Source organism: Podarcis raffonei, chromosome 6 (assembly GCF_027172205.1).
Source record: "Podarcis raffonei isolate rPodRaf1 chromosome 6, rPodRaf1.pri, whole genome shotgun sequence".
NCBI lineage: Eukaryota > Metazoa > Chordata > Lepidosauria > Squamata > Lacertidae > Podarcis > Podarcis raffonei.
Genome location: NC_070607.1, coordinates 9,044,880 through 9,066,706, shown reverse-complemented (window position 1 = coordinate 9,066,706; position 21,827 = coordinate 9,044,880).

Below are 21,827 nucleotides of genomic sequence, written 5' to 3'. Positions count from 1 at the left end.
TGCGCTGTGTGGCTGCCCACTTCCGGGCCAGAGGAGCACCGGAAATAGCTTGTGTGCGTGCGCAAGAGTTATTTCCGGTGCACATCTGGGTCGGAGGAGGCCCGTGCACATGCGCACAAGCTATTTCCGGTGCTCCTCCGGCCCAGAGGTGCACCGGAAATAGCTTGTGCGCACGCGTATGGGCATGCGCTCCCCCACCTTCCAGCCCGCCACGCGATCAGCCCGAGGCATGGTAAGTTTGCTGACCCCTGCTCTGGGGTCTCCAGATAAAGGACCTGAGACAACAGAAAAAGGGAGACCTTCATTTTACTTAAGTCTGATTTTAAAAAGAAAAACATACATCCACACAAAATGCAAGTTGAATTAAAAATAAGCATAAATAGTCAAGGCAAAACAAAAGCAAAACAATCAGCAAGTTTTTCCATTTCTCTCTTTTGCAATTAAACAACAGAGAAAAGAAACAATAACAAAATCCGCATAAATAGTAATTTATCCAGTCTTATATCTCTCCTAATAATACCAAACTGTTCAAGGCATCTTGGGTTTTTTTCATGCAGGTAAGACATAAATAGGTTACATTTTTCAAGAAAACAGTTGTTTCTTGGCCTACCTTTTCTAACCCTAGTACATTAGTAAACTTTACCATCTGTAACACGTCTCAAATTTTAGTTAAGTTTCTGAGATGGCTCTGAATTGTTCCTACAAATGACATAAAATCATTTCTTTTCAGACAGATAAATGACCACCTCGAACAGCTTTTTTATGTATATGTGATTTTATGTCATCTTATTTTGTCTTGAGTTTTTAAAATTTTGTAATTGGTGTCTTTGTCTTGATACTGGTCCTTAACCATAATAAAACGATTGGATTAGATTTAATATGGGCTGTCATCAGAAGACAGATAATTATTTTTTGATCCTCTTGAGATACCACATCTTTGATGTAAACAATAATATTATTAAAGAGTCTCTTGGCAATTCATAACCCAAGATCTTCCTTATTTTGATTATTACTGAATCTCCCTGCAAAAAGAATTATTTGGCAGTATGTCCAGAATATGTGGGAAATATAGACTCCCAGATTTTTACACCTCCTTGCTTTTACATACAGAGAACCAAGGTTTAAAACACAGGATCACAAGTTAGGGACAGGCCTGGCAGAAGACCTAAATATCTTGACATTAATGAGAGCCAATAGTTTGAAGCCCGTAAGATCAAGGCAGGAGGTGTTTCCTCAGATGTTGCCTTGGATAGGTAGGGTTCAAACTGTTCTGGATGGGGTTGCTTCCCAGTAAAAGAATGGGTGCAGAGTTCGGAAGTACATCAGAATCTACTATTGTCACTGGTGACACAAGTCAACTCAGTGATACGGAGTGGCTTCCATCAGCTTAAGCTGTTGTTGTCAGGAGTGCGTGCAAGAGCCAGGCCCTGTGACCAATAGGGCTTTGCAGGACTGGGGCCTTCCTAAGTTTGTTCTGAAGAGGCAAGGCGCGGCCACACAGGTGAGGCCGATTGGTAATTCACAGCACCTGGTGGCAACAGCTAGGAAGTGATATAAGGTCAGCATTTCCCTTTGGCTCTTTGCCACAGCAACACGTTGCCTGCCTTGCTGCATTTGGCTCCTTGACCCCTTGCCTCTTGATCCTCAGACCCTTGACTTCGTGACTCCTTGCTTCTTGATCCTCGGACCCTTGACTTCGTGACTCCTTGCTTCTTGATCCTCGGACCCTTGACTTTGTGACTCCTTGCTTCTTGATCCTCAGACCCTTGACTTTGTGACTCCTTGCCTCTTGATTCTCAGACCCTTGACTTCGTGACTCCTTGCCTCTTGATCCTCAGACCCTTGACTTCGTGACTCCTTGCTTCTTGATCCTCGGACCCTTGACTTTGTGACTCCTTGCTTCTTGATCCTCGGACCCTTGACTTTGTGACTCCTTGCTTCTTGATCCTCGGACCCTTGACTTCGTGACTCCTTGCTTCTTGATCCTCGGACCCTTGACTTCGTGACTCCTTGCTTCTTGATCCTCGGACCCTTGACTTCGTGACTCCTTGCTTCTTGATCCTCGGACCCTTGACTTCGTGACTCCTTGCTTCTTGATCCTCAGACCCTTGACTTCGTGACTCCTTGCTTCTTGATCCTCGGACCCCTGACTTCGTGACTCCTTGCTTCTTGCTTCTTGATCCTCGGACCCTTGACTTTGTGACTCCTTGCTTCTTGATCCTCGGACCCTTGACCTCGTGACTCCTTGCTTCTTGATCCTCGGACCCTTGACCTCGTGACTCCTTGTTTCTTGATCCTCGGACCCTTGACTTCGTGACTCCTTGCTTCTTGCTTCTTGATCCTCGGACCCTTGACTTCGTGACTCCTTGCTTCTTGCTTCTTGATCTTCAGACCCTTGACTTCGTGACTCCTTGCTTCTTGATCCTCGGACCCTTGACTTCATGACTCCTTGCTTCTTGATCCTCAGACCCTTGACTTCGTGACTCCTTGCTTCTTGATCCTCGGACCCTTGACTTCGTGACTCCTTGCTTCTTGCTTCTTGATCCTCAGACCCTTGACTTCGTGACTCCTTGCTTCTTGATCCTCAGACCCTTGACTTCGTGACTCCTTGCTTCTTGATCCTCGGACCCTTGACTTCGTGACTCCTTGCTTCTTGATCCTCAGACCCTTGACTTTGTGACTCCTTGCTTCTTGATCTTCAGACCCTTGACTTCGTGACTCCTTGCTTCTTGATCCTCGGACCCTTGACTTCGTGACTCCTTGCTTCTTGCTTCTTGATCCTCGGACCCTTGACCTCGTGACTCCTTGTTTCTTGATCCTCAGACCCTTGACTTCGTGACTCCTTGCTTCTTGCTTCTTGATCCTCGGACCCTTGACTTCGTGACTCCTTGCTTCTTGCTTCTTGATCTTCAGACCCTTGACTTCGTGACTCCTTGCTTCTTGATCCTCGGACCCTTGACTTCATGACTCCTTGCTTCTTGCTTCTTGATCCTCAGACCCTTGACTTTGTGACTCCTTGCTTCTTGATCTTCGGACCCTTGACTTCGTTACTCCTTGCTTATTGATCCTCGGACCCTTGACTTCGTTACTCCTTGCTTATTGATCCTCGGACCCTTGACTTCGTTACTCCTTGTTTCTTGATCTTCGGACCCTTGACTTTTTGACTCCTTGCTTCCTGATCCTCAGACCCTTGACTTCGTTACTCCTTGCTTATTGATCCTCGGACCCTTGACTTTTTGACTCCTTGCTTCCTGACCCTCGGACCCTTGACTTCATAACTCCTTGTTTCCTGACCCTCGGACCCTTTACTTAATAACTCCTTGCTTCCTGACCCTCGGACCCTTCGTTTCTTGACCGTTTCTTGACCGAGTCTGACCCTCAGACTCTTGGCTTCCTGGCTTCTGGGCTCCCGTTCCTGCTCCCACCCCACCATCTTGCCCCCGGTCCCAACATCCCCAGCTGGGACTTTGATCGCCCATGAACCGGACCGTGACTGTTGTTGTTGTTGTTGCTGCTGCTGCTGTTATTTCTTGAATTTATATACCACCCTACACCCGGAGGCAGTTCTGTTGGCCCAGCTTACAGCCCTATCTGGACAGGAATAATCTAGTTTCAGACCCTGCAGATGGGCAAATGTTGTCCACATCTTCCAAAGGTGGGGTGGGGAGAGTAGGGTGAGTTTGACATTGATACCAGGAAAGATCCTAGAACAGATAATTCAACAGTTGGTCTGTCAGCACTTAGAAAAGGATGCTGTGATTACTAAGACCCAGCATGGGTTTCTCAAAAACAAGCCATGCCAGATGTATCTCATTTTGATTGGTGGAGTTACAAGCTTGGTGGATCAGAGGGACGCTGTGGACATAGTGTATCTTGACTTCAGTGAGGCTTTTGACAAAGTCCCCCAGGATATACTTGCAGATAAGAAGGTAAAATATAGGCTGGATGAAGTATGTGTTAGGGGGATTTGTAGCTGGTTGACTGACCAAACCCAAAGAGTACTCATTAATGGTTTCTTGTCATCCTGGAAAAAAGTGGCATGTGGGGTGCCACAGGATTTTGTTCTGGGCCCATTGTAATAATAATAATAATAATAATAATAATAATAATAATAATAATAATAATAATAATTATTATTTATGCCCCGCCCATCTGGCTGGGCTTCCCCAGCCACTCTGGGCAGCTTCCAACCAAATATTAAAATACAGTAATACATCAAACATTAAAAGCTTCCCTAAACAGGGCTGCCTTCAGATGTCTTCTAACAGTTTAGTAGTTGTTCTCTTTGACATCTGGTGGGAGGGCGTTCCACAGGGTGGGCGCCACTACCAAGAATGCCCTCTGCCTGGTTCCCTGTAATTTGGCTTCTCGCAGCAAGGGAACTGCCAGAAGGCCCTCAGCGCTGGACCTCAGTGTCCGGGCTAAACAATTTGTGGGTGGGGATGCTTCTTCAGGTATACCGGGCTGAGGCCGTTTAGGGCTTTAAAGGTCAGCACCAGCACTTTGAACTGTGCTTGGAAACGTACTGGGAGCCAATGTAGGTCTTTCAAGACCAGTGTTATGTGGTCTCGGTGGCCGCTCCCAGTCACCAGTTCAGCTGCCGCATTCTGGATTAGTTGTAGTTTCCGGGTCACCTTCAAAGGTAGCTCCATAAAGGTATATATAAAGGTAGCATCTTTATAAATGACTTGGAATTGAGGGAATGCTCATCAAATTTGGGGGTGACACCCAGCTGACAGGGGTAGCTAATGCCACAGAAGACAGAATCGGGATTCAAGATGACCTTAACAGATTGGAGAACTGGACCCAAACTAACAAAATGAATGTAAATAGGGAGAAATGCAAAGCCATACACTTGGGCAGGAAGAACCAGCTGCACAAATAATAACACGAGGGGCACCTGGCTTAGTACTACTACATGGGGAAAGGATCTAGGGGTCTTAGTAGACCAGAAGCTTAACGTGAGTCAGCAGTGTGATGCAGAAGCAGAAAAAAGAAAAAAGCTTTGCTCATGGTACATGTCTCGTTGTGTTCTTGTTTTTTGCATCAGAATCACACAAAAAAAAATTCCCATTCACTTGCCCATGAAATCTTCAAATAATGACGTTTAGTACCTTAATCACAAAGCCACTTCCGACCTCGGGAGGAGGTGGTGTTGCAGGCTTCACGCCCCCAACACCCGCGTGATCAGGGGAATCCTCTGCTGCGTCATCCCCCTGGCCAGCCAATCGGCTGGCTCGGGGTGGGGGGTGTGACTTGCCGCATTTAAGAGAGGTGGGGCAGAGGAGCTTCCTCTTTGGACGCCGCTCAGCTGGGTGAATTTTCCCACCCACCCGCCCTATGGACCTTGGTTGGTCGCCGTTAAGGGGCCTGGTAGGAATTTTTCCACTTGGCAAACTGGCACCAGCCACTTTGTTTTTTTGCCTACCTCGCAGCAAATCGTCACAACTTCCTCAGTTAGGCGGTTAGGCATTGGTCGAGGTATTGTTATGTAGATGAATGGGGGGGAGCACCATCACCTCCCCCGGATAGTGAAGGGTAGTCCGGTAAAGGACTCCGGGGGGCGTGGCCCCGTCCAAAGCCTATGGAGGCCAGGGCCCAAGGCACGCCCCCGAGCGGTGACCCCAGGGGAGTACCTAGTTGATGTGCATCAGCAAGGCTGTCCCTGCTGGTGTTAACCCTTCCCGCCCTTCAGGCAGACAGACTGAAGCCGGATAGTTGATTAGGACCAATGCCTAAGCCAATACTGCTCATCACCTGTAACCAATAAAGTTGTGGCCAATTTTAGCCCATTAACCTTGTGTCTTTATTTTTACTGGTGGGAGGCGGGAACTTGCCACGCAATTTAATCCTACATAAAAGCATTAATAGGTACTTGCCTTTCAAAAACTGGAACCTTATTTTAGGCAAAATAATAATGATAAGGAAGGTGACCAAGACCCCCAAAATTGTTTTTAATTGTCCCCCTGACAATTCACACAAAGCATAGATTTTGAAATTACACTAAACGTCACAGCTGCAACATTTTGATTTAACACTATTCGGCACACTTTTGCAGCTTCACAAATACTGAACCAATTTTCTCAGTACAGGATCTATTTGGTTCTCTGCCCCCCCTGCCCCCCCCGCCCGCAACATCACCTTCAGGATGACAATAGCAGCCCTGTGATGTAAACTTCCATCTTACACTGCAGCATGTTGACTTGACAATGTGCCACCACAATTTTAACAATATGGCTCTAAAAACCTTTCTTCCTGTCAAGAAATATTTGAACTTGAAGTGAAGTCAGCAGCTGAGGAGAACAGAATGGAAAGGTAATTACCCACGGTCTCCTCCAGGAGATGACAGAAAGCACATTGGGACTTGGTTGCTCCTGGACTGAGCGTGGGCTTATTACGGCTACCCTTCCGATGCAACAGCTGCTAGTTGCCGCAGAACATTTTGAACTGCACATTTCGGATGTTCAGCCACAGCAGCAAGGGAGGCGCACAGAGCCCGTCCGCTCTCAAATTGCTGCAGTGTGATCACAAGCGACATCACGACAGCGTTCGGCACCAAGGATCTTCCCATAGCTTTGTCGGAGTCAACCATGAGGGAGTTAGTGTAGGATATTGGTGCTTCAACTGGATGTGCCGCTTGCATGCAGATGCTACGTGCAGGAAGGTGAGTCAGGAAAAGTGCACTAAGCTCACTAAATCACCACTTAGAAACTGTCTTCTAAATTATGTCAGGAGCCTCTGGGAGTAGAGGAAGATCCGTGTTTCATACTTTGCCCTTCAACACAATGGAGGGTTACAAGCATAGCTGGATTTGACCTATAAAGGCTGAAACGGCTCATGACCACAATACCTCAAGGACCACCTCTTTCCGTATGAACCTACCTGAGATCATCTTCTGAGGCCCTCCTTCCTGTGCCTCCTCCTCAAGAGGTCCAAAGGGCGGCAACACCAGAACAGGGCCTTCTCTGCAGTGGCTCCCCATCTGGGGAATGCTCTCCCCAGGGAAGTTCGGCTGGCGCCTTCATTATACACAGTTAGGCACCAGGCAAAAACATTCCTTTTTAACCAGGCCTTTGCTTGATCTGTTTGACATCCTATACCCTTTTAAAATGGGGCTCTTTTCGGGAGTAAAATTGGGTTGTTGTTTTTATTCTGATTATATATGTTGTGATCTTTTCTGTGAACCGCCCTGTGACCTCCGGGTATAGGGCGGTATATAAACTATAATAATAATAATAATAATAATAATAATAATAATTAATAAATAAATGGCAGGGAGGAGCCTGTCCACCCCTGCTCATCTTCCTCATCCAAAGAGAACTTCAATCGTTTGGCAAGTGGTGGAGAATTAATTAGCATGTTCCAGAGTTGAGCTAGAGCCAGTGTGGTGTAGTGGTTAAGAGCAGTAGACTCGTAATCTGGTGAACCGGGTTCGCTTCCCCGCTCCTCCACATGCAGCTGCTGGGTGACCTTGGGCTAGTCACACTTCTCTGAAGTCTCTCAGCCCCACTCACCTCACAGAGCATTTGTTGTGGGGGAGGAAGGGAAAGGAGAATGTTAGCCTCTTTGAGACTCCTTCGGGTAGTGATAAAGCGGGATATCAAACTCTTCTTCTTCTTCTTTTTTGGTCATACCTCAAAAAAAAATTTTTTAGGTGGCTCTTTCCTTTGGGGTCCATTGGGGCCCCTCAAGTCCTATGCTGATAGCTGGGGCTGGTGGGAACTGGAGTCCTATCTGAAGAGACACAACCTTGGTCTAACGAATTCACATCCTTGATAGAACCCAAAAAATAACTTACTGGAGATCTCTATAATGAACAATAAGAAATCTTTCTAAAATAATTCTCTGAGGAAAACGTTCTGTTGAAATGCACTGGGACTTCTGCTTAATTAAGCTGTTTCCTCGACTTGCTAAAACAATCCTTTTCATATATTAGAAAAACAATTGCCATGGAATAAAATAAATTGCCCCCGGTGAGAATTAGTTGCAAGGATGTGCTTGTGTTCCTGCTGTTTTCACTTCAAGAAGAGGTTAGGAGGGTTAGCAGGAACAACCGGGAGAGATGGGGAGTGAGGAAAAGCCAGTGCAGAAAAGTGACACAAAAGACTGAAGGAGAGGTGTACAATTTTGCTCTCATCCCTCCTTCCACACCTTCCTTTTGCCATATCTCTGGAAGTGTGGGCATGAATAGCAGGGCATCTGATGGGGGGGAAATTGAGGAAATCCTTTTAAAATCCTTCAAAGACACCCAAGGCAGTTTAAAGTGTGTTGGATACATCTGACGTATACATGTGGCTTCCAAGTGACAGCCCAGACTTTAAACCCATGTACTTCAGATTTTCCTGATCTGTGGAAAATGTGGTAAGTGGGCAAAATCCAACATGAAGTCTCATGTTACCCAACTGCAGTGCATTGCGTGTGCAGTAGAGAAGGAAGGATCTGACCGTTTTTGTTGTCAGTTTCTCATTTTTCCACATTTCTGCAGCAATTTACATTTGCTTGTTTTTGTTTTTTAAAAAAGCTTCGTGAACGTTTTCCAGAATTTGTCTATGAATTTCTCCCAGGAAACCCATTTTAGTATACATGTTTGCCTGATTCACACATTTTTTGCAAGCCATTTCCCTAACATCATGCGTTTTTGTATGTTATCTTCACAAACATATTCATCCTCATGTACACTTTCCCCTGATACGTGCATTTTGTAAACGTTGTTTGGGTGGAGAATCGAACCGCAAAATTCGAATAAGTGTGAATTTCGAAGTATGGCTGCATTTTGTTTTCAGGAATTGTGAATTTGATGGATTGGCTTCAAATTATAACCCACTAGAACTTCTTGAAACTTTTCAGATGCAACAGAGTCCTTTTCATTGGGGATAATTCAGACGGAAATTCCCAGGTGTCAAAAAAGGTTATTTATGCATGTCACTACTGCGGCCCATGTTTTGTTAGCCCCAAAATAGAAAACAAGTGAGGTCCCAACTAAAGAAGAATGGCAACTGGAATTGATGGAATATTCGCAGCTGGCGGTCCTAACATATAGAATAAGAGAACAAGAAGAACACACGTTTAAAGAAGATTGGAAAAGGTTTATTGAATATATGGGGGGGAATTGTGTACACTTGAAAATGTTGGCAGCATTAAGATAAATTCAACAGTGTAAATAAGTTTTGATGGATGTAATAATGAAATACTGAATGGTTTAGTTTATGTAAAATATGCAGGGATTTATGTTATGGAAAATGAACCATGGAATGAGAAGAAGGGAAGTCATTGATATCTTAAGGTTGTTTAAATGAATATTCTAAATTGTAAAACAGAAAATTTAATAAAAAATACATAGAGAGGGGGAGAGAGAGAGAGAGAGAGAGAGAGAGAGAGAGAGAGAGAGAAGAAAGTATGTGGTGGTATGGTTAAGAGAAACAGATCTGTAAGAGTATTGGGAAGCCCAGCCCAACATTAGGCAGTTCAGACTAAGGCCTATTTTTCATTGAGATGGTAAACCCAAGATTGAAGCTTGGTGCAGCAAGCCCAAATGTTAAACACACACACATGATTGAGGGGCAGAAAAAAAGGACCCTAGCCTAGCCCTTTCCCTGACATACCAGTTTTCTAAGTAAAAGAAATTCAGGTTTGTGAGTTCCCACCTGCAGTCTGAATGGTACTGTCCAGAAAGAGGTTTACCTCCTCCATGGGAACAAGGCCAGAACACCCTCTCCTTTCCATCTCTCTCTCTCTCTCTCTCTCTCTCTCTCTCTCTCTATATATATATATATATATATAATCCCTGAACCCCTGGAGGATTTCTCCAAATGCTTTCAGAAGACTTGAGATGCATGTTCACTAAGGTCTGGTACACCCTCAACTCTCAGTCTCTAAGCACCGCGTCTCCGAAGTGTCAGGATTGTCAGTCACAGAAGTTCTCTCTTTATCCACATCTCAGACTGCGGGGAAGACAGCCCTGCTCAGAGCCTTCCAAGCGCTACTTCGGTAATGGCCTTAACCCTGACCTTTGCAGATCGGGCGGTCTCTAGGGAGGGCAAGGTAATTCAGAATCCATTTTCATTCCGTCCAGAGCAGTGGCTGCCAGTCTGGCAGAGATGCGCCTACGTGGGGAGATTGTGAAAAGCCTGAGATGAACGGCTGTCCACTGGTGGCAAAACTATCTGGTGCGCTCACCCCACGTGGCCAACTTCAGGGGGCGAGTGGGTGAGAATGGAAAGCACTGTTCATACTGCAGCAGATATATGGGGGGCATGTTTATATATGGAGGGGGCCCACAACACCGTGGCAGGTGAATGCATCATGTTTTGCAGAATTGCATCTCCTCCTGTTTTGATTTTTGGCTCAGGGCAGGGGTGCTGAAACATTTCCCCCCGAAACTTCTAAACTGTTAACATCTTCTGGTATAGGATCCTGCAATGCCTTCCGTTTCCCTCTCTGCTACTATAACAATGCTATTTTTCTTTATTTCAATGTCATCTTCAGCATTAATTAATTTACATGGGCCTCCCCAGGTAACTGGAGATCACATGGTGGAATGCGGGTGGCCCTGTGGTCTAAATTACTGAGCCTCTTGGGCTTGCCGATCAGAATATCAGCAGTTTTGAATCCCGCAACGGGGTGCGCCCTCGTTGCTCTGTCCCAGCTCCTGCCAACCTAGCAGTTTGAAAGCACGCCAGTGCAAGTAGATAAATAGGTACCACTGCAGCAGGAAGGTAAATGGCATTTCCGTGCTCTCTGGTTTCCGCCACAGTATTCTGTTGCGCCAGAAGCGGTTTAGTCCTGCTGGCCATATGACCCGGAAAGCTGTCTGTGGACAAATGCCGGCTCCCTCAGCCTGAAAGCGAGATGAGCGCTGCAACCCCATAGTCACCTTGGACTGGACTTAACCATCCAGGGGTACCTTTCCTTTTTTTTTTTTTTACCTTTACACTGTGAATGGGATAGTCCTACCCATGCCCTCCAAAATAGAGACACGGCTGTGCAGGAGCAAATGGTGGAGTCTGGCCAACATTCTGTGGCATGCCGTGCACAATGAAGGGACCAACATAACCCAGATTCAAATGTGCCTGCAAACCAGTAGCTCCAGATGACAAAATGGCAAGGAAAGTCACGCGCTATATGGTAAATCTGCAGATGAAATATCCTGCACTTATAGCAATGCACAGACCCAAGGATTGATAGGGCACAGCAGTAAACAACTTGGGAGCAGCCCTAGTAGAGTACCTCTGAGCATAAGCTAAGTGCTTTCACCTCACCACAAAATGTTTGCAGCCTGTCCCTTCCCCCATGCTCAGAATTAAGGAGGAGAGTTCCAGTTCCGCTGTATGTCTTTACACAGAGTAAAGCCCTAGCTCCTCTGTCATGATGACCCACAACTCTATTGCGGGAGACTCTGGAGGTGCTGAACTGCTGCCCGGACTCATAATGGACTGGACAAACTTAATAAACAGAAGCCAAATCCTGAGGGTGACATGGGGGGGAGAGGAGAGGGGCTCAGTGTGGGCCCACATCACATGCTTGGGGGTTTCTTACATTCCTGGCCGACTTCCATTTTTTCAAAGATGTCCAGTGGACTTTTTCAAAGTGTGTTGTTGTTTAGTCATTCAGTCGTGTCTGCCTCTTCGTGACCCCCTGGACCAGAGCATGCCAGGCACTCTTGTCTTCCACTGCCTCCCGCAGTTTGGTCAAACTCATGCTGGTAGCTTCGAGAACACTGTCCAACCATCTCATTCTCTGTTGTCCCCTTCTTGTGCCCTCCATCTTTCCCAGCATCAGGGTTTTGTCCAGGGAGTCTTCTCTTCTCATGAGGTGGCCAAAGTATTGGAGCCTCAGCTTCAGGATCTGTCCTTCCAGTGAGCACTCAGGGCTGATTTCCTTCAGAATGGAGAGGTTTGATCTTCTTGCAGTCCGTGGGACTCTCAAGAGTCTCCTCCAGCACCATAATTCAAAAGCATGGCTCAAACACCAGGAGGGTGAGGGCTTGGGCGTGCTTCCCTCCCACGTGGCATGCTGTTTTGCTGCCCCCTTAACTTGCTGCCCCTTCTCCTTCCACTCCTCAATCCAGGCTTGTTGGGATAGGCACGCCATGGAGATTCACAATCCCGTAACCTCCAAACCGGGTGACTGTAATACATTACATGTCGGGCTGCTCTCCAAGGTGCCCATGGGTCTTCAGTTAGGAGAGAATGCAGCTGCCACCGTTTTGACTGGCACAACCAGCGTTGGTTCGCCTATTCTGAAAGAAGCAGATGGGCTGACTCTTCCCTTCCAAGCCCAGTTCATGGTGCTGGTGCTTACCTTTCGATATAAGAAATATCTGGGCTTGGCTCTTACAGCTCAATTACCCATCAAGGGATTCAGAGCCCCCTGTCCATTATTTATCAAAGGCGAATGGGTGTAGCCCATCAAAGCAAGGCAGGTCATTATTTTTCTGTTGCAATAGAGTCCCTCCCCCCTCTTCCCCATCTTGCATGGAGGCTTCATGGGGGAGATGGCAGCAAACACCCCCACCAAAGATCAGAAAGAAACAGGGCACCATCTAACTTTAGCTAGAAGCTCTTTTATTAGCACACAAAGGCTGAATCTAGACACATCAAAAAAGTGAATGTGGCCAAATATTCACCGTGTGCGGCTTCCTGTTTCCAGCAGGGGCCATACAGATGCTTCTGAGAAGCCGACATGAAAGCAATGCATTTCTTCCTCTGTCCTGAATCTGCTGCCAATCAATTTCACTGGGTGACCCAGAGTTCTAATGTCATGAGCGTCACTTTTTCTCCACACCAGACGTGGCCAAGGCAATGATTTCGAGACATTGCTGACTGCAGTTCCCATCAGGGGGCGGGCAGGTGAGGGGTCCTGAATGGGGTAACTGTCCCTGAAAGACCAGGTGCGCGCAGCCTGGGAGTCATTTTGGACTCACAGCAGTCCATGGAGGAGCAGGTCAATTCTGTGTCCAGGGCAGCTGTTTACCAGCTCCATCTGGTATGCAGGCTGAGACCCTACCTGCCCGCAGACTGTCTTGCCAGAGTGGTGCATGTTCTAGTTATCTCCCGCTTGGACTACTGCAATGCGCTCTATGTGGGGCTACCTTTGAAGGTGACCCAGAAACTGCAACTAATCCAGAATGTGGCAGCTAGACTGGTGACTAAGAGCAGCCACCAAGACCATATAACACCAGTCTTGAAAGATCTACATTGGTTCCCAGTATGTTTCCGAGCACAATTCAAAGTGTTGGTGCTGACCTTTAAAGCCTCAGCCCAGTATACCTGAAGGAGCGTCTCCACCCCCATCGTTCAGCCAGGACACTGAGGTCCAGCTCCAAGGGCTTTCTGGCGGTTCCCTCACAGCGAGGAGCAAAGTTACAGGGAACCAGGCAGAGGACCTTCTCAGTAGTGGCGTCCGCCCTGTGGAGTGCCCTCCCATCAGATGTCAAAGCGATAAACAACTACCTGACATTTAGAAAACATCTGAAGGCAGCCCTGTTTAGGGAAGTTTTTAATGATTGGCGTTTTAATGTACTTTTAATCTTTTGCTGGAAGCCACCTCAAGGTGGTTTGCAAAATGCTCAAACTATAAAACATAGAAAAAAGTTAAAATACTAGAACGGATTACAATTCAGATCAACATTTCTAAGTATCTGGGTAGATATCTGAGTTGCCCGAACAAAAGTCCCCCCCCCATTCAGCCCTAGTAATTCAAGATTTTTCGCTCTATGAGACACACTTTTCCCCCGCCAAAAATTAAGGGGAAATGTGTGTGCGTCTTATGGAGTGAATGCAGGTTCCATAGCTTCGCGTTGCTTTCGCTGAAGCCAGGAGAGTGAGAGGGGTCAGTGCACACTGATTCCTCTTGCTCTCCTGGCTTTGCTTCACTGGAGAGGCACTGCACAGCGAAAAATATGGGAATTCATGTGCATGTCATTTCTATTTAAAAATAATATTTATTTGGTTTTTCAGATTAAATTTTTACAGTCACATATCCAACATGCAACAATATTAACAAGATTCCAAAGAATCCCCTGGGCTTCCCTCCTCCCCTTTCTTAGGTCCTATTGTTAATCATTTCCTCCTGCATCTTTTATGATAATACAAATCATTTACATCTCCATTGTGTCCAAAATTCACCATTGGATTACAAGTGAAGTTCCAATTCTACTAACAATTTTAACTGTTTACAATGGTTTTTAAGCTAAGTTATAAATTTTCCCCATTCCTTATTAAAATTCTGGTCTTCCTGATTTCTGGTTCTTCTGGTCATTTTTGCCATTTCGGCATAATCCATCAACTTCATCTCCCATTCTTCTCTGGTAGGGACTTTATCTTCTTTCCATCTCTGGTATCAATAGGCAGGGAGTTTCAAAGTTCCGCCACACTGAATGGTCAAGTTCTTATAAATGTGGAAGGGATATTATGAGGTACCTGTAGCAGTGCCAATTCCACCAATCAACCAAAAACACTCAGTATTCCAAATCTGGCTGTACAATAGCTTTATGGAAGAGCATTATCATCATGGGCATTTTATTCTTATTCTCTTTCTTAATACCATCCAGCATGGAATTCGTCTTCATCGCCTCCATCGCACACTGAGATGATATTTTTAAGTGTTCTGCCTTCTACGTGCCCAATATCTGTTTCTTGGTCTGGGCTAAACTAATAGATGTGTCCTCAAAGATACCAGTACGCATTTTCGTTGACTTTTTGTTTGTTTGTTGCTAAAAGCATTATCAATTTCCCATTTGGACTATGGGCTGATGGTATTTGGATAGGGAGAAAAATTAGAAGACCCATCCTTTCACATGATAGGCTTGATCCAAAGTGCCCAGTTCCTCATGGCTGGTTTTGGTCACAAGGGAAAAGGCTGGACACAGTCGCCACCAGTTTAGGCCCCATCTGTGTGTGTGCATGCAAAATTAGGATTGAAAGAATTGACACTGAATCTCATTTGCCATTTTGTTGCCCATTCACCTTCTTTGGATATCATTTTGCAGTACAGTGGTACCTTGGTTCTCAAATGACTTGGTTCACAAACGCCAAAAACCTGGAAGTGTTCTGGTTTTCAAACGTTTTTCGGAAGCCGAACGTCCGATGTGACTGTCGGCTATTGTTTCCAGGGCGCCTGCACCAATCAGAAGCTGCGCCTTAGTTTTCAAATGTTTCGGAAGGCAAACGGACTTCCAGAACAGATTAAGTTTGGCGCTTTTGTTTTTGCTATTTATTTTGCGTTTTTGTTTCTGAGGCTTTCTCGGTTAACTTGTTTTTGTGACTGTGTGGAACCCAGTTCAGCTACTGATTGATTGATTGATTGATTGATTGATTGATTGTGTGACTGTGGAAATGGATAAAAGCCCCCCATCCAAACAATGACTATCATCAGTGCAGGTAAGAATTTTTTTTAATTTTTATTTTTATCATCTACGATACTGTCTTGTTTATTTTATAGTACAGTACATTGATTACTGCTTTCATTTCATGGGTCAATGGTCTCGTTAGATACTAACAACAACAACAACAACAACAACAACAATAATAATATAATAACAACAACAACATCATCAACAACACTGGGCAACCATTTTTTACTTTTTGAATGTTGTCTAGATTTCTACAACTGATTTAGGGTATTTTTGCACTGCTGAATCAGGAAATGGCATCCATTTCTCTCCATCAGGTCAGGTTTACTGTAAACTGAATAGTGGGCATGGATAAAGGTAAGTACATGTAAATTGCATGTTGCTTCACCATTTTTCAAACTTCAGGGCTTGAACTTCCGTTTCTTGGAACTCCAGGAATGCTCAGCGGCAGGGAGGTCTCTCTTCAGAGTCCAACAGTAGTCAGCCATCATGACTGCGTCCCAGCGACCCTGATACCTGGTCTCCGTCTCTTTCATGTCCTGATGGAATCTCTCCCCCTGCTCGTCACTCATTGAACCCAGGTTCTCAGGAAACCGGTCCATATGTGAAAATAGGTAGTGCATCTTAACGCTAATGTTGCAGCCCAGGTTTCTGAAAGCAGTCAGCATGTTGTTGACAAGTTCTGCGTAGTTTCTGGCCTTATTGTTGCCAAGAAAGTTCTTCACTACCAGAACAAATGCCTTCCACGCTTCCAGTTCCACTTCATTCACTGAGTTTCCGAACTCTGGATCTCTAATGAGCTGGCGGATCTGAGGACCGTCAAAAATGCCAGCTTTCAACTTCTCCATGGTCAATCCTGGAAAAGCCTGGCACAAGTAAGTGAAGCAGTCACCATCCTTGTCCAGAGCCTTGGTGAACTGCTTGATTAAGCAGAGCTTGATGTGCAGCGGTGAGAAGAGTATTCTGTCTCTGTCCACCAGAGGGTCGTTGATGACGTTCCTTTCTTTGCAAGGCACCAATTCCTCCCGCACAGGCCAGTTCTTCTTCGTGTAATGCTGAGCACGGTCCCTACTATCCCAAATGCACAGAAAACATGGGTACTTGGTGAAGCCAGACTGTTGTCCCAACAAAAAGTTCACCATCTTCAGGTCAACACAAATAAACCACTTATGCTGATCATAACCAATTTTCTCCAGCACATACTTCACCGCTTCATTGTTCTCCAGTGTACTCGAGTGAGCCAGGGGTATAGAGGCAAACTGGTTGCCGTTGTGTAGCAGAACACATTTCAGTGATCGCTTGCTGCTGTCAATGAACAGTCTCCAATCTTTGTGTTCGTACTGTGGCACTCCAAGCTTGAGCAAAAGCTGCGCAATATCTGCACAGTACACCAAGTCCTTCTCTTCCGAGAAAAAACGGAGGTACTCTTGATGCCTGTTGCGGAAGAAGCTGATGCGAGCACTGTCAGAGAGGAGGTTTTTTGACTTCGATCTGGATGCCAACAGTTCGGCAGAGTCCTTTGACAAGCTGAGGTCGCGAACTAGATCATTCAACTCCTTTTGGGAAAATGGATGTGGAGCATCATCTTCAAGAACCACTTCTTCTTCTTCATGTCCTTCAACACTGGAGGCATCTTCGTTACTAATGTCAGGAAGTTCTCCGAAGATAGACACTGGAATTGCATCACAATGAGCTACAGGACAACGTGCTGATTAAAGATCAGGATACTTCGTGGGGCGGCTGCCCCATTAACTTAGTTTTGATCCCCCAACTTTATGCTTTGCCGCACCAATTTATGGAAGATTTCGAGGTTTTATGACTTCAAACTGATCTCTTTTCGACATAATCACCCAGAGCTATCAGACCTGAATACTTCTTGTCATTAAAATAATCATTTCCAATCAAAACAATTATTCGACATGGCATTTTACCCCCACCAACTTCTTCTAAAACGCTCCACACAAGCGTACATGTGAACAAAAACGTAAAAAAAGACATGTGGCCATAGCTCAAAAACTTGACCTGATTGAGCAAAACCAATGTGATTTTTGGATTCAGCGCATCAGATTCGTCCTAAATCAACTGAAAAAACGCAGACAACAAATTTGTTGTTGACCAGTGTAATTTATTACTTATACCCAGCATCCAGCTGGCTAGGCTTCCCCAGCCACTCTGGGTGGCTTCCAACAGGATATTAAAAATACATTAAAACATCAGTCATTTAAAAACTTCCCTAAACAGGGCTGCCTGTTTAAATAGTAAAATTCATGTTAAATTGCTGTTTTAGGGGTTGTTTTTAAAAGTCTGGAACAGATTAATCCGTTTTGCATTACTTTCTATGGGAAAGGGTGCCTTGGTTTGGGTACACTTTGGTTTTGGAATGGACTTCCAGAACAGATTAAATTTGAGAACCAAGGTACCACTATATATTGCAATTTGCTTAGGTTTTTTAGCATCCTGGGAAATGTGGTGTCTTTCACAAACGTGGCCTCCTCTTTTGCTACCTCCTGCTTTGAAGACCAATGCAAAAAATTAATTCAGTTTCTCTTCCATCTCCCTAGCCTCCTCCACTTCTGTGCCTGCAGCATCCTGGTTGATTTCCTGCTTCTGTTGTTGTTGTTGTTGTTGTTGTTGTTGTTGTTAAATATTTTTTATTAAGGATTTTCTTGTTTTACAGAAGTGTAGTGCCTCGTATTTTTTTCTTCTTCTTCCATGTAACATTTTTACAAATCCGTTTCATTTGTTGAGGCATTAGGGGGAGAAGAAAAAAGAAAGGGAGGGTGGAGAGAGGGAAGATGGATGGGGGTGGGGTCGGGTGGCGGTGTTTCTATTGTGTTTAATGTATGTAGAGTTTGGTGTCAGCGTTGCTTGTGTTGTTCACTTGTGTTCATTTGGTGGTGAGAGAGGTTGGGGTTGGCCTAGGGTGTGATTGTTTGCTTGTGTTTGGCTGTGGTGATCTTTGTTTTCGTGTGTGAGTGAGGTGTGTGTGTGTTTTGGATCAGGTTAGCCATATTGATTTGTATGCTGTTGGTGGATTATTGTCATTGTCCTGTTGGGCTGTGTATGTGATAAAGGGGAGCCATACCGGGGTGAAGGCGTCTTCTTCTGTTTGTCCCCATGTCAGTTTCAGTTTATTAGTTAATTTTTCTAGTAGGGCTGTTTCCCATACTATTTGGTACCATTGGTCCATGCTTACTCCTGACAGGTCTCTCCAGTGTCTGGTTATGGTGTTTCTGGCTGCTGAGAGCAGGTGGGTTATGAGTTCTTTGTGGTGAAAATGGGCATTGTTGTCTTGGAAGATGTTTAGTAGGGCCAATTCTGGGGTGGTGTCTATTACTTGCTTAGTTATTCCTGCTTCTGTTGTTGTTAAAGAAGTTTACATTCTTTGTATTTGTATTTTCAGCAATGGGCTGAGTAAATAAATAATAATAATAATACCTTTATTGTCAATGTACGACCTGTGTACAATGAAATTAACCTTGCCTGATGGTTCCTGTATTGCTGGTTTTCATCAGTTCTTCCATAACTTTTTGCTCTTTTGTATTTTTCTCACGTGGCCAGGCCTTCTGTGTTTTAAAGGAAGCCTCCTCACTTTTTAATGCTTCCTCGATTCTGCCAGCATCCTCTTAGACTTTCTTCTTCCTCTTTGTATCTTCCATAATCTAATTCATACATTCTACTTGAGCTTCTATTACTGTGGCCGCAACCTCCAAGCCTCCTTGAAGACACACAATCCTATTGACCCTCCCTTTCAATTGCCTTTTAACTAATCCCCTTATCTTTGAGAAGTTTCCTCTTTCGAAGTTGTAGGTGACAGTGCTGGATCTTCTTAACTCTCAGATAAATGTTGAGTTTGACAGCAGCGTGCATTGTCACTGTTCCGGAGTCATTTAACAACTCTTGACGGTGCACGAGATCCCCCCTTTTTGATTTCATGACCCGTTTTTCTGTCACCGCGTGAAACGGTGCCTCTTGTCAAGATTGGAATGTGCCCTTCTCCATTCAATAGGACAGTTGAAACCACCTGTTATTACACCATTTCCCTGATCCCTTTCTCCATCCCAAGATTATCCTCAGAAGATTGTTCAAGGTAGTAGTAATATGCTCCCAATGCTTTTTTTGTATCTTAAATTTCCACCACCAGAGATTCCGTGGAGTTTATTCTTCTTTGGAATGATCTTGGACCAGGAATTCTCACCTACAGTACAACCTGACCCATAATACTTCCCACATTGATCTGCTGCCACCAGAGCTCACATCATATCCCCTGAACCTCAAGAAATCACCTCTGTTACCCGAATTGGATAACTGGAACACAAGCTGGAAAATTAGCCAAGACCTGAGGAGCCCCCTCCCTCTCTTTTTTCTCTCTCTCTCTCTCTCTCAAATGGTATTTTTATTGATATTTGTCCAAAGATATACAAAAATTCATACTCACAAAGTATCTTTTCAATGCAGTGGTGCCTCAGGTTACATACGCTTCAGGTTACATACGCTTCAGGTTACAGACTCCGCTAACCCAGAAATATTACCTCAGGTTAAGAACTTTGCTTCAGGATGAGAACAGAAATTGTGCTCCAGCGGCGCGGCAGCAGCAGCAGGAGGCCCCATTAGCTAAAGTGCTGCTTCAGGTTAAGAACAGTTTCAGGTTAAGAACGGACCTCCGGAACAAATTAAGTACTTAACCCGAGGTATCACTGTACACTGAAATACTTAATACAGTCATACCTCGGGTTACAGACACTTCAGGTTACGCGATTTCGGGTTGCGCACAGTGCCGAACCCGGAAGTACCAGAACAGGTTACTTCTGGGTTTTGGTGCTCGCACATGCGCAAGAACACTAAATCACGCTTTGCGCATGCACAGAAGTGCCAAATTGTGACCTGCACAGACACGGCGCTGCGGGTTGCGAACGTGTCTCCCGCATGGATCACGTTTGCAACCTGAGCGTCCACTGTACTTAAACTAAAGAAGAACAAAGGCAAAAAGAATAGATAGGAAGGAAGGAAGGAAGGAAGGAAGGAAGGAAGGAAGGAAGGAGAAGAGAGAAAAGAATAAAGAAATCTAAGACTTCTGGTTCTCTGTCCTGCAGCCATACATAGTATCTCACTGCCTGGATCATCACAATCTTACTCGGCTACGAGTGATCGCAAAAGAAGAAGACATACTACAGTGGTACCTCGGGTTACAGACGCTTCAGGTTGCATATGCTTCAGGTTACAGACTCTGCTAACCCAGAAAAAGTACCTTGGGTTAAGAACTTGGCTTCAGGATGAGAACAGAAATCACGCAGCAACAGTGCGGCAGGAGGCCCCATTAGCTAAAGTGGTGCTTCAGGTTAAGAATAGTTTCAGGTTAAGAACGGACCTCCGGAATGAATTAAGTACGTAACCAGAGGTACCACTGTATCCAGTCATTAACATCCAACCATTCTATCTTCTATCAACAAGTATTTTTTCAATCTTCAAATCCAGATATTACAAGTTCATTTTCTCTTTCACGCAAAAAGTCCGTAAGCTGTTTCCAGTCCTATATAAATGTTCTTTGACTTCTGAGGTTTCTTCCTACCTGTCACCAGCCAAAGAGAATAGGGCAAGAGGCCGGTCGCATTTCTCCATGAAGTTTTACTACGCTCCATGAAGTTTACAACACTCCATGAAGTCTTGTACAGTACTTTATTTTACAATGGGAGTGACTGAACAGTGAGTGATGCTCAAAGGGTGTTAAGACTGAAGCGGAGTTCTTCCCTTTGGGAAGACAACAGTCTCACTAAATTGAAGCCTGACCAAATCTACAGTTTTCTATAACTAGACCGCAGGGTTCAGCTGAACTTAAAAGTCAGCTGAAGACCAAACCTACTTTTTGGTTTCTAAGCAGCTAAGTTTGCACTGCATCCTTTGGTTGAGAACTACCCAAACTGTATAGAAATTTATTCATGTATGCAAATACAGCGGCAAGAATGTTACTTGCCCAAAAATAGAAAGAAGAAAACGTTCCAGCCAAAGAAGAATGGATACAAAAACTTATGCAGAAATGGTGAAACTTAGAGGAAAAATATGAAATCAAGATAACAAACTTTTTGTAGAAGAATGGAAATGGTTTGTGGAATATTTACAAACAAACTGTAAACAGGTAAGAACATTGGCAGGATTATTGTAATAACCTGCAGTTTTATAAGAGTATATATTTAAAGTAGATGAATAAATGAATGAATGGAGTTAATTTGAATATGCAGAAAATATTAAAAATAAATTTAAGGAACCGCAGAAAAGGGAGAAAGGAAGTCAAGTTTTGAAATGTTAAAATGATTGTAAAACTATTGTTGGAATGTATAAAATTGAAAATCTTAAATAAAAAATGAGAGAGAGAGAGAGAGAGAGAGAGAGATCTTAGCTTATCCTCTGTACCAGGGGTGACAACTTAAATAAAATATTGGTGGGGGGAGGTAAGCCCCACCCCGGATAAATATTTTAT